The sequence below is a fragment of the Cyprinus carpio genome, chromosome A14 (assembly GCF_018340385.1).
Source record: "Cyprinus carpio isolate SPL01 chromosome A14, ASM1834038v1, whole genome shotgun sequence".
In the NCBI taxonomy this organism is placed as follows: Eukaryota; Metazoa; Chordata; class Actinopteri; order Cypriniformes; family Cyprinidae; genus Cyprinus; species Cyprinus carpio.
The window spans coordinates 22365877-22380467 of NC_056585.1; the positions used below are offsets into that span (position 1 = coordinate 22365877).

Sequence of the window (14591 nt, forward strand, 5' to 3'; positions counted from 1 at the left end):
ATAATAAAGGGATCTGTTTTATTTAGAACATGCTTGAAAATGTGTTGCAAAGCTGATAATTTATGTCTGCTATGTCCTTTTTAACTGCCAAGCAGAAGACAGAAGTAGACAGAAAATGCATTTTATTAGTAATTTTTTTGAAACATGGAAATTACTTAGAGCAAATTGCAAAAATAAAAAAAGACATTTGATATTTTCCTGTGATATGGCATTATCATGATTTGATAATGGTGTATTTGACAATTTGTGTGTGTGTGTGTGTGTCTGTGCTTTTTTTTTTTTGAGATTATGAAGGAGTGATGCTCTCAGGGGAAAGCTCTTCATTTTTTTTCTTTCAGCCAGTAGAGGCCCCCAGAGCTGTTTTAAATGTTTTTAATGAGGAATGAGTGCGTGGACTTAATACCCACATATCCTTGAGCTCCCTGTCCGATGCTTTTGACTGGGATAAATAGACCTGTTGACTGCTGCTTTTGTTGTGGGGTTGTTGAGGTCATGAATAGTTTAATATACACAAGAGATGGAGAGTTAATGTCCCCCTTCTTTTCATGTACTAAAATCACCCTGAATATTTGGAAACAAATGGCATCAAACAAGTCAAGGCCATACACAATACATGCATATGAATAATGAAAGTAGCCAAAAAAGATGACTGCAGTTGGGACTAAGTTTACTCTGCTATGGATTTCTGTTTAAAATGGGAAAAACCTCTGTAAATAACCTTTTGCGAATAAAAATTAAAAGCAAACAAACAAGCGTTTAAATGTTGCCAATTGTAAGTTTTGTTTTTGAAGTGGTAAGCCTGCTTTTTTATAAGTAGTTGTTAACAAGGAAGGGTGATATGCTAACAGTCTGACATCTATTTCTCTTTAATAGTCCTGATCCCCACCCCCCCCCCCACCCCCTGTCTCTCATGTCCTCAACTGTTTTCATTCTCTCATTCTTGTGCACGGCCCAAGGACAAGGGTTGGGAGAAATCAATGTAGTGAGCAACGCAATACAATACTCATAAAAGACATTGAGCAATAAAAAAATTTTACTGCTGGAAAAGCATGGTTTTCCCCATCAGTTCTAGCAATAAGTAACCTTTATGTGTTTTGTGTTGTTCACTGATGTAAAAGAGCTTTTACACAGTCTAAAGAGAATTGATTTCTTTAGTCACAAAAGCATGTTTTCTGTCAATCTTCATCAATCTCTACATAGCTCTGTAAAATGATAATAACAGCTGGGTAGATGTTCACAATGAAATATGAAGCATCAACACGAAGTGTGTGTGTATGGAAAAGAATCACCCCCCTTTAAAATAATCTTATTTTGTTGCTTTGCAGCCTAAAATGATGACAGATCGTTTTTGTTTAATCCAGCTGTATTTACTCAGTGCAATTTATAACATCCAAGTGAAAGATATAACACCAACATGTCAAAAAGCATCAAAACAATAAGTTTAATACAGTTTTATTTTTTTCTCTGTACATTAAAATGTGTCCTGAACAATACATAAATAAATATTTATATAAAAACAAAAAATTACTTTTTTTGCCGTATTTTGATATTTTTATTTTCACAAAAGATATTTGAAACATTGAAATTAGAAACTATACTTGCATTTAATGTGCTTTCTATGTATATGAAATCACCAATGTAAATTTTATTTTAATGCGGACACCAAAATATATATACACATGCATACGCGCACACATGGAAGCAATTCGTGTCTTATTTAGTATTTACTTTTTTGGAGAAAGATGACATATGATGCTTTGGCAGCCCATCACATCCATCAGAAAGGTATGGTGACAACAATGTCTCTATAGAAGATTTATATAGATAAGTTTATTGCCGTTCGTTTTTACATTCCCACATATGTTGCTTTGTATGCATGCAGTCAACAACAAACATTTTGACAAATCTTTGCAAAAATCTTAATGTTAGCATTACACCTGATTTATATAAGGGGAGACGAGGAGTTATGGTTGTACTTTACAGTCATACAGATGTTCTGTTTCTACCTACTAAGCCATACTTTTTATAAGCAAACTGTTCAGCCTGGGATGCGTGATATCTTTACTTTCATGTTCTCTCTGTTCTGTTTGTCACATTCGAGAATAAACGAATGATTTCAAGGATGTGGACAAGGACTGAGATGCTGAGAGTGGAGAGGAAGTGTGACATAAAGAGGAAAGAAGTTCATTACCCAGCTGAAAAGGAGGCAAAAGGCTTTCATAGTCGCCATGGGAACAGGGCTTTCTCTCCCTGACAAACCTATAATAAGGTACTTCACTGGCCTAAACACAATTATTGCATGTTAAAAAGGGAAATATTGCTTTCCAATGTAATAGGTGGTAGATATTGATTCACATGGGTGTTCAAGCAGACCTTCAGTATAAATGTTTAATTTGCCTCTTAATTCAGATTTTGGCAAAAAATAAAAATTTTCTTAATCCTATTACTAAAAGCAGTGAATGAAGGGGAAAAAATTCTATATGAGCAATTAAGCCTAACCCAATTTTGTAGTTGTTTTAATATTCATTCAAGGCTAAAGTCAAATGCCAAACAACCATATAATGTGAAAGAAACGTGAATTTACTTTTCGGGTTTTTTTTATCCTTTTAGAAAAATAATAGATTTTGCTGTCAGGAGTTAAATTATCAACATAAAAAAAACACACACACACACACACACACACACACACACACACACACACACACACACACACACACACACACACACACACACACACACATCAAAATAATATTACTGTTTTAATATATTATTAATAATAAGCCTACTGCTAATTTATAGATAAGTGAAAGTAAAATAGCAGAATGTTTTTATTTATTAAGGTTTATTGAAGGATTAAAGATATGAAAGACCTTTAGAATATGAAAAATATTAACAAATGATCATTAAAAACATAACATTTATTCATTTGAAAGAGTTTGATAAATGAAATTAATAAATTAAATATATATATATTTTTATATTATAAAATTGAGACATGATTTTAACATTTAAGAATCATGAAAGTATTTCAAAGAATTCACAATATTTTGTAATATATAAATACATATATATATATATATATATATATATATATATATATATAATATAAGCCTTCTCCGTAATGAGGGATGAATTGCTAACAAAGCCAGAGGGTTACTGATCAATCTGCTTCAGGCGCAGCAGGGATGCTGGAGGCTCACGGCTGTATGTGGCTGATGATCACATATATAGAACGGGGAGCTGTGAGTAAGGGTTACTGGGGATTAAACAGCCCAAATCAGCTGGGCCACCCCCACCTGGGCAAATTGTTTTAAACCCCATTACAGCAGCCACACTATTTCCTTCTTATCAAGCCCCCTGCAGCTTCTCATTAATATTCCAGATATATGGCCTTGTACTCTGTATCATTGTCTATTAATGAGACAGATAATCATTCATTCAATTATCAGACCGTCAGCCCATGACCGTGCCCACCAGGTTAGCATGGTTTCTCAGTCGCTGGGTAGGTTGGAACAGAGGGGTGCCAGTCAGGAGGTGAGGGGGATAGCATGGATTACACAATAATAAAGCCTTTAATAAGACAAACAGCTCAGGAGGGTTAATGCGGAGAGACCAGATACCAGTTTTTTTTTTTTTTTTTTTTTTTTTTTTGTGCTTACATAGAGAAACTTTTGAACAAGAAAAATTCCTGATTAAACAGGAGCAGCCAACACTTAAATTGTGATGTGACTTGTGTATTGACATGCTCAGTGAATCCTTTCTCATCTGCAGGTTGACCCTGACCTCTGTTGGTCAGAAGCTGCTGAGAGATCAAGTACATTGTTGATTCCTGCTGAGCAGCTCAAGATCTGTTCTTCTGCTGTAAGGACAACCACCTGGGCCACGACAAACCACTGAGGACGGTGATAAACATGTCTCTTAATTGACATACACACACGTTAGTATACATCAGAGCAACACCCAAAGCAAAAGCACTCCCTCTCCTTGAATGAACTTAACTTCTGTAAGCACTGAGCTTTTGCTGTTAGGAGGAGGCTGGAAGACGCTGGTCCGAGAGGGTCAAATGAGAACGTGGAAAAGATAGGAGGTGAAATGTTAACAAAATCATAGAAAATCCTGAGTTTGATAAATTCCTGCATTTTAAATCAACAGAGGCGGCCGCGGCTGTCGGAGAGCTTTGTCGCTGGCCCATTTTCTCTTCACAAGGCATGCAGTCCCAGGGTCAGAGAAGTTATGAAAGTAATTAAAGCAGCTTGATTCACCGCCTGCTGCAGAGAAAAGAAAGCAAACTGTCATTCTGATTTAGAAAAATAAATTACAATTTTAATAAAGGGGTGTGGGATGGGGGTGCTGCGCTGTCTGGGAGCTTGCTTGCCTGGATGGGAAAGGCAGCAGGAGGGGGTGGTCTAAGGGTTTCTAGCTGCCTACTTATCAATAGTTGCAATTTTTTGAAACCACATCGGTATTACATTGCGGAGGCACAAGTGCCCTTAAAAAAAGAAAACCCGGGGAACATTAACATACTGATTTCCTGCGCGTGGCAAAGGGTCTGTGCCAATATCAGAGAGGACTCAGCACTCCCATTGTCTGCTAGAACTCTGGTCTCCTCTGATATGAAAATTCAATTATATTATAACTAGATCTTGCGCTGCGTTTTGACAGTTGACGGTAGCGTTTTGCCTGCTGCATCAGTGTGGGGGACCAGAGGGTCCTGATAGCGCTGAGGCAGCCTTTCAGCCATTGACATGTTTTCGGGGGACAAGATTACTTAAATGTGTCGCATTTAAGGGAGGAGAGTTAATCTAATGCATTGCCATTATCTTTCTCAGGTAATTCCAATACCACCCCCAATCTGCGTGTTTACGCACATGCACATCCTCTCATATTCCCACTTATACTACGCTGCCATCAGATTCACAGCTGTCTCTCTGCTCAGCACAATGTGTGTTTATTTTTTTTTTTATCTAGTCATTGCCTGTAAATAAACAGGAAGTTTGGGCTGACGGGAATCATTTTCTCAATGGCAAGCACTTTTTAAGTGACAGCTTTCATGGCTTTCTAAAAACTCATAGAGTTATTCAGTCTGAAAGCCCTGAGAAGTGAGTTAAGTTGTCACTGAATTGCTTACATTCATTAATTATTTTGCACAAGAGGTGCAGAGTGTGGAACTGTACCTTGTTAAAATGCATTGATTTGTTAATATACATTGCTTCACTCATTTAACTTATGCCTTCCGAGATGTATTTGTAAGAAAATGTAGAACTCAAAAAGCGACCTCAAAGAGCAAACTCCCTGAACTTTGTGCAGCAACATTTCTGTCACTATTGACTTTTTTAGTCCTCCTGTCATTTGAAACGATATGAGATGTACTTACGGTTATGTTCAGGTCAACTTTAGGCCTTAAAGGGATAGTTCACCTTAAAGAAGATATTTTGTCCATACAATGAAAGTCAAATTTGTCCATTGTCATTTTGAACCCCACTGACTTCAATTGCATGGCAAAAACAGTTTTCTATATGTTTATTCTTTAAAATGTCTTATTTTATGTCCCACTGAATAAAGAAAGTCATACTGATTTGGGCCAACATGAGGTAAATGATAATAGTTTTCATTTTTGGGTGAACTATCCCTTTAAGATGTGATGGTGATATTTGAATGTACATATATATTGTAGATTAAACTAGAGAGCACAGAGTGAATTGGAGAGTGTAGATATACTAGGAATCTTGATGGAGTTTCTTCCTTTCACCGGACTTTAGTCCTCATTGTGTGTGTATATGGTTCTATGTGAGAGAGGCCAAGGCACAGGAAACGCCCCCCTCTTCAGCCCACAGCCCTGAGACCTGAGAGTGGACCCCCCATTAACCCAGCACACAGCACACATACCTGCCTCCCCTCATTAGGCTGTGTTGAAGTACATGCTCACCCAAAAGACGAATAGAAATCCTAATTAGTATTCTCTGCAGGGCCACAACCATTAGCACTTAATTATCACAGAGAGCACCCCTCTTTCCGAGTGTGGGGTGGGAAGGGGGGTTATGTTGAGTACAATATTTCTGCATATTCGCTGTATGCCTTGGCCATGAAGAGTTTTGTTTCACTGGCCTGAAGATTTGACAGTTAAGGATCACATCTGGGTTTATTGTCATTCACTTTCATGGTCTAAAACGTAAGCAAAAAATACACTGCAATGAATGTAACTGGGTCAGTGACTGTCTTTTTTTTGTCCAATATATTAATTTATTTTGAAATATAATAACAATGCAATTCACATATACAGTGAATTTTAATTTATCTGTTTTATGAATTTTAATTTCTGTATTTTTGGGAGGACATGAAGATTTCATTTTACAAAGTTTTTAACAACAGTCATACAGGAAAAAACATACAGAAAAAAAATCTATTAAGTCTCTTAAAATATCAGATAATTGTCCTTTTTAATCACAAGGCAAGTTTAGTTCAGGTTACAAAATAAAGACAGGTGCAAAATGTAGACACATGCAAAATGCGACACAATTACTCCAAAAATATTATATTTATGAATTATTAATTCATGATTTTGATATTCCATGTGTAGATTTTATTCTCCTTCCCTATTCCTCCTTCAACTGCTTTCAGTCCTCGGCTGAGCCCAGGGCGGTGCCACCTTTCACTTCATGAAACTTTAGAGGTGGAGAGCCATCATTTGACAATTTGGCCTGAATGAGGCGGCCAGCAGATTGAATGTCTTTTTCCCACCAGGCTTCTCCATCCAGCCCAGCGTGGAGGGGGTTGGACGAGTAGGATTGGGTGTAATGTGCAGAGTAAAATTAGCACTTTGATGGCAGGTAATGGTTTGAGATGAGTGCCACTGACGTAGATTTCCAGGAAGATCTCTCTTTCTCCCTGCAGCTTGCTCTCTCTTCCCCTACATAGCTGTAAGATCAGACCAGGCCGGCCTCTGCTGTCAAGACTGTAATTTGTCCCTGATCAATATAATTATGCAATTCTAGTGGCCTCCTCCCGCTCAGATGGACAGTTTTCCGGGTGACTAATCCCATAGTTTAAACCCTGGGAAGTCACAAAGACCAGATGCAGAGCACACCTCACAGCAGTCCAAATTAAGTTCCTTTAAAAGTCTTGATTATAGCATAATTACTGAAAAACAAATGCATAATAAGTGGCAGCAGTTAAACTCTCTGTTTTGATATAGTGTAACAATGTAATTTTAGTGAAACAAAACTGCTCCCTGTGGCATGTATGGTAATGATGTGGATAACAGCCGTCTGTGGTCGGTAGGGTGTGAATGTGATGATGGCCTTTAGACGGGGCTAAGGGAGGGGTCACAGTAGTAGTGATTTCTCACCTTTTCTTAATGAAATAGCCATTATTCCTCTGGGAAGCTGAATTATGCCGCTTTGCATAGAAAACATAAATGCAACAGAAATTCTTTACCTCACATATACATATCTAATTATATAATCAAATTAGCCTATAAGAATTCTTCATTTGACCCAGGTTGCATATTGACAGATGGGTGTTGAGGGCTGTGTTAAATGTCTTTATTAATCGGTGCCTGTCATTTTGACAAAGATGGAAATAAAACACCACTTACTGTCAGGAGCCATCAAGACAATCAGAACAACAATTAAAGGCTGTAATGGATGAGCACAGAAGGGTCATCATTTATATGGCAATTTAGGAACATTTTTGCATTGCTTCAATTTGGCCTGTTCACTTTTCAACCATTGCAAAATGCTTTTTTCTTTCTTCCAATAAGAAAAATGTATTATTATATTATATTATATTATATTATATTATATTATATTATATTATTATATTATATTATATTATATTATATTATATTATATTATATTATATTATATTATATTATATTATATTATATCTAGCCTTTTAACAAACCCTAGTCCTGCTGTAACCGTGAAGACTGGGCATCTTGTCTAAGCTTCAAAAGTAACATTCTTTTTTGTTTTATTTCAGATTCTCTCAGTCGTTTCTCTGGCTTGTTCCATGGTGCTTTTCAGGAGCTCCAGGTCAGTTTCCCTACCAAGTTTTGTGGTCTGCCATGTTGTCCATTCGGCTCAGCTATTTAAAAAATGTTGAATATCAACAATGGCTTTCACTGGGGCATTGTCAACTTTTGTATGAAGCAATCTTGGCTGAATGCGATGGCTCCCAGTGCAGGGAGGGCTCGGCTCAGCGCTGCTGCGGAATGGAAGACTGCCGCTCGCCTGCCCTTCTGTCTCTCGTCTCGGCATGGTGACATGGTTTGAGAGTCTTACCTGGCTCTCTTCAGCTAAACAGTCTTCAGGACCCTAAAGATGCAGAGGGAAGGATTATGAAGAACGGCTGTGCAATGGTGAGTGTCTTTCTGGAAAGATGCAGCTGTGGGCTGGAGTACATTTGGGGGGAGGGGGGGCTGTTCAGGGGTGGGGGTGGGTGGATTTTATTAGCATTTCACTTCAGTCCAGAGGGCTACACAGACTGAAACTGTTTTAAGGATTTTTCTTCTGACACAAAAAACATTAGGTTGTTTGTGAGACTTTCATCGGTGTCAAATCAAGTCATGAGCTGTCATTCTGTTAAGTCATTGTTTGTTAAAGCAGTCTTTCTGCTTCAGTTCTGCATCAAAAATGAATCATTCGATCATAGGTACTCCCTAAAGAGTATTCATAACCACAAGTCCCTAAAGATATGGAGCAGTGCTCTGTCAGTGCTACATACGGTCTATACGTGATGTGTGTAGCTCTGAAAGGTAGTCAAATGTCTTTGTCAGGCTGTCATAGAGAGGAAGCAGTTAGCGTCTGCGATGTGTTCCTGCCAGTGCAACTGCAACAGCTTGTATCTGCCATTGACATGTCAGTTTTCAGGGCTTTGAGCTGTCAGCCCTACTGCGCCCTTCTCACCCCAGCAGAGAGCAAGAGAGCGGAAGAAAGAGGGTGTTTGTGTGCAGGTTGGCAAACTGCCATATTAGTGGCAAATGAGAATACATGATAAAAAATAGAGAAAGGCAGTGATGCACATTTGCTCTTGAAGGACGTTGAGTCATCTTAAGTACTGTTCAGAATACAAAATAACTTGGTCCATCAGGACTTTCCTCCCTGCCAGGTCAAACCATAATTGCAGAACAACTAAAGTAATGAGTCTTAATAAATAAGTGCAAAAAGATGTTATAAAAATATTGGTTTTCAGGAGTAGATATTATTGTAAACATTAGGGGGAATGCACTATGCAGTGTCCACATATGAGGGTCCGGTGTAGTCCTCTGTGTCTCCTCTGTGTCTCTCTCTGCCAAGGTGAACAGATTCATCCCCAGGCACCCAATCCATTATCCTGTCAACAACAGCAGGTCCCTGCCACAGTTAGCAGCAACACTGGCCGTAATGAAATCATCAGTAATCCCAAAACTCATCTTATCATACCCAAGGTAATTAATGCATTTGGAGGGCGATGGCTAACTCTTAATTAAATTATGCTTCTTTTAATGAGGCCTTTATGTAGAATAAATTTATGGCCAGTATCTCCATTATCAAGTGCTCGGCGCTCAACAGAGATTCGTCATTTTCACCTCAAATCACTCGCAGATTAATGTAATGAAGCCTATGATTAATATATCAATTTATACTTGTTTGTTTCTTTCCTCCAGATTTAATAAATTACCCCGCGTAATTAGTTCTTCAGGATTTTGCCACAGCCAAAACCTCCGTTCTGGCTAATAATGCATGAAGTATTATCGTTACGTATTAATTTTAGAATAATTTGGAGATAACAACTTTGTGGCATTAATCATATTACAAAATTGGGCGTATTTAATTAATTAAAGATATACCCTGCAAATTAATTGTGCATTTTCACAATATTATCTTAACTAATGAAGGTCTGACGAAGCGACTGTTTCATTTTTAAAAGGCACCAGATTAGTGGGATCTTAATTATGTTTAAAACAAAAGCCATCTGCTTGCCACGTTTGGTGCAAAGCAAAATCAGACAACTCAGCATTCTCTGCTAAACAATAAAAAGAGAAAGTTTCTATTGTTTTGGAGAAACTGTAGTACATGGAAATGATTCAAAAGATACATGGGAAATAATGAGGTCTGTAATTAGCCTTGCAGCCAATGATGGCATTTCAGTGATGGCAAATCTGATCCATTTCTGCAAGTATGACTGACAAAAGACAACATGGAGTTAACAAAATGCTTTCTGTGTATTTTGCTCAGGATGTGATATTTATTTATATGGAACTTTAAAATATGTAAATGTAAGGTTTTCATCTTACTAATTATATTTATTCTTTTCTTGTTTTTTGAAAAAAATAAATAAAACAAAAATCAGCTCTAGGCATGGCACCCTAATTGTTTGCCTGACAGGCACTTACAGAGACATTATAAACATTATCACATTGCTGGAGACAGAGATACTGCTTTAACACAACGAGAAATTCCTTCACAGATACATTTAGCTAAAGCTTATAACACCTCCAAACTCAAAGACAATTGCTTGTGCTGTCAGAATTTGCTCAGTGATTTAATCAAAACCATATTTATAGTAATTTTCTGCTAAATTAAATCAGCGGTTTAATTGAAATTAGCTTTCATTGGGTTAGAATAAATGCAGTTAAAACTATTTTCATTTAACGCATCATGTACTAAATGTGGCTTTATTGATGTTTCACTTAAAATTTTCCTCCTGAAAGTTAAAGATATTGTAGAAAAATGTTGTCATTGGGGAGCAAATAGGGACTGTGTATTCAGACATTGTGCTGCATGTCTTAATATCCCTGCAGATGATATGTGCACATTAGCTTCATGCTGCATTAGATCAGAAATCCTATTCATCACTGACTGGGCTAAAGAGATTCTCAAATATACCTTTATTCTTCTTTTGCAACATACTTCTCTGTTCTGTGTGCTTACTGTGAAAATTATTGTATTCCTTGTAAATATATATATATAAGTGGCATAAATCTGAGCAATTTAAAAAGTTGAAAAGAAAACAAAACACACATCTGTTTGTATTTGTATGCAGTGCACATGCTTTAGGCAGTCATGCTTTGCTTCTAGTAAATAAAGAGTTGATTTAATGTGCAAAAAGCCTACATACCAAAATTAGGTGTGAATAGACAGTTTTGTGTTGTTTGCGAGGTACTTGATAATATTAGTTCCTGTGACAAACAGGACTAAACCAGGGCAATAATATCACTTAACTGAGATTATACAAGAATGTCATTTGTATCAGTGGAATTTCTTATATATATCCTTTTATATCTAGAGTGTGATGGACATGTAATTTCTTTTTTTCCCAGGTACAAGTGCTTATCTTTTCTCGGACTGTATGATACCATGACAAAACAGTTAAACAACAGGCTGTGGACACCAGTGGAAGACACAGGCTGTAGTCTTCAACAGTGAATTACCTGTAGTACATTTGCATGCAGGTAACTTACCTTTAATGGTGAAGAAACTCAAGAAATGGATATATGGATTATCAGTGAGAAAACTGATTTCATTTTTACACTGTCAAATGCTGAAACCATTTCATTTCAGCTCTACTTTTCAGTTCCTGTATCAAATTTGCTGGGAAATTAAAAACAGGAATCTTTAAAAACAAGAATCTCATGTTTATAATCGTATTGAAATGTGAACTGCGGGAAGATTTTTTTTTTTTTTTTTTTTTTTTTTTTTTTGACAAACACGATAATTTGATTGATTTAGATGGCTAACTGGAAATTAATTCGTCTAACGTATTTGAGTATAGTGGCTTTGAGTCCCACTTTTTATTCAATCGATATTAGGTAATTGTCTTCTGCAAGTGATTGAGTAAAAGAGCTTAAGCGCGGTTTACAAACTTGCTGAGAATGAACATTGTCTTGTAATATTAATCTATTTAAAGCCGGTTTATCATTACATCTTTTATGATTTATATAGTTTGTTTCGATTGCAAAAATGTTAAGAATTAACTTTTTATTTTTATTTTAACGGATTTTTCTTTTAATAAATCCGTTATAAGGAAAATGTGTAATTTGACACCGACAAGTAGCACGTTTTCTTTCTTTCTTCACGTATTAGTAACTCAAAATACCTCAAATAAATTAAATAAGTTAAGTGAAAATAGCGTTGCCCTTTTTAAATAGGCTAAATCAGTTTTAGCACAGATGGTTTAATTTTAAAGAGCGAACTCATATGCTTCAAATTAAAAACAGGATATCATTCCAATAGTTCGCAGTGACATCTGAAAGAAGGTCAAACTCAAGCCTCTTTCTTTAATTGACCAGTGAATATTTTTTTACCAGTGTCAGAACCAGAGGGGATGCATCCATTCAGCAAAATACAATAGGAATAACAGACCGTGCTGAAAATGCATCTTCATTTGCATATTCGGTTCAAAAATCATGCAAATCCCAATGAGACGGTCTTTATAGTGCCTGCAATGGATAATCATTCTGTTATCCATGGTAACTCTGGCCTTATTCGTAGCCAGTGAGTTGAAACAAAAAGTTATTAATTCATATGGCAAGACGTGTAAATGGACTCCGGAGCCATGGTTAATGGTTCGGCGAAATATACCTATTTGATCTCATTAAAAAGGTGATTATTAAAATATTATTATTATTTTAGTATTTTTTGTTTCGGTTTGGCTATAGTGTTTAACGTAGGCTATTATAGTTACTGTGCTGTTCATATTTTGTTAGACATAATATGTAGACCTAATATTATTCCAGTCAAGCTTTTTCCAAAATGTAGCTATTATTCACTAATTCACTAAATAATTAGAATGTTTTTATATAGGTTATCCTTCATATAAGCTTTACCTTTTTAAGTAAAGTACAAACAGTAAAAGTATTCCTGTATATGGTACACAAATGACAAACAATGCCTCTTTACAGCTCATAAAAATCATTTAAAAATATTTAAAGTTTTCCCGCATAATTGTGTCTGATGCTTTTGTATCTCAAAGTGGGTGTGTCGCGTGCAGGATTATTGAATAGCCTATACCAAGTTCACTTATTTTAACTTTGTAGAGCGCGGACAACACCTGATTATACCCTTATTAGACTCGAAAAGGGGTCTTTTTTTTAGGCACTGTGTGCGCTTTGCTATAATTTACTTCCACTTTAATTGTTTAGGTCGAACTAATTTACAAGTGAATCCACGGGCTCAAAAAAGGACTTTAAACGGCGATAAAGTATATTAGTCCTGTGGTGATTTGTAGCCTATTGTTGGTCTCTCAATAGTTCATCACGACAGAACAAGTTGTTCAAACATTCAGCTAATACAAATCTTGCATCCTACATTTTTCAGTAAAAAACGTGACCTATAAATCAGTAACGAACTGATAGGGTATCCTATTAATTTTCCATCTCATGTTTTAAATGGCACGGATAAATACATTTTAAAATAGGCAAATATTTTATATATTTTATTTGCGGTAATTAGCACACAGTGGCCTCCTTAATGTATGTATCTGCTGCACAGTGACAGTTTTAGTTTATTCGGGTCATTTGAACAGTCGCTGCTTATTGCCTACTACACTAATGGACAATTCACTGCTCATATAGGCTACACGTGAGTGATTTTCCGAAGCCCTGTGGCTCGGAGCTCAATGATGTTGAACACCGCAGGCTTTCCTGGTGGTCCTCGGCCTTAGCTCACGTTAATTAGGAAATTTGGAGAACAGAAGCCCTCATTACCGAGCTCCGGGTAACTGGGAGTTTTCCTTTTCCTTCTACATTTCCATAAGCAGATTACAAGAGCATTATGTTCCTGAAACCACTGGGATAAATCACCGGTTTCATGGAATAAGTCTCTAATTAGAACTTTTATAATAACGGCTGGTGCACGCTTTTCTATGCTATGTTAATGTAAAGTGACTAACTGATGTGCCAAATGACAGATGTAGTTTTTTTTATTTTATTTTATTTTTGCCTCCCTGAAAACGACGGGAAAATATCCACTTTTCCTGTTGTTTTTGAGGATAGTGTCGGTTACTTATTCTCCATGAAAAATATCAATGTCTTTCTTTTGTCACTGAAAATTAGGTTGTTTCTAGCCCACAAATAGGCTTGTAGCCTATAGCCTACTATATTTGACATAACAAATTAACGTGTTGGAGAAATTACTGCCAAAATAAAGAGTAACCTATGTTTCAATAATTGGGCAATGATTTATTTATTTTTGTTCCCCTCTATTTTATTCGGTAGCCTGACCAGATCATTCTTTCAAATTGCCCTATAATGAAATTCTATGATGAATAATTTATGCCGCTTTACAATTGGAAACCTCTGGCCTGAATGACATCCTCGAGTGACAACACTGGCACTTGTTAAGAGTAGGTTTGGAAAGTAGCCTAAATAGCGGAGACGTGTTGGGGTCCTAAATGTCCTACAAATCGGTCACACACGGTGAAACTTCTCTAAATGGCAGAGTCGTTAGTGTGTGGTGTTAAAAGCCCATCGTGAATATTCAGTGCTGTAATCGGTCTTAGTGGCGTTGAATGTGTTAAATGACGATGTTCTCGATACGACGTGGTAATACTGACCCACTGAAAGGTGTAAGTTCTCCCCAGGAGACAGAAAAGCTCTCAAAACCGAACAC

At 36.7% G+C, this 14591-nt stretch overlaps 1 long non-coding RNA gene across 1 annotated transcript in view; it reads left to right on the forward strand.

Moving 5' to 3' along the window:
* The first annotated feature begins 8046 nt into the window (after nt 1-8046).
* LOC122147471 overlaps nt 8047-14591 on the forward strand; it is a 49853-nt gene continuing 43308 nt past the window's right edge. The window contains exons 1-3 of the long non-coding RNA XR_006161645.1: nt 8047-8359; nt 9297-9427; nt 11303-11434. This is a non-coding gene — a long non-coding RNA (uncharacterized LOC122147471). The remainder of the gene's footprint in view (nt 8360-9296; nt 9428-11302; nt 11435-14591) is intronic.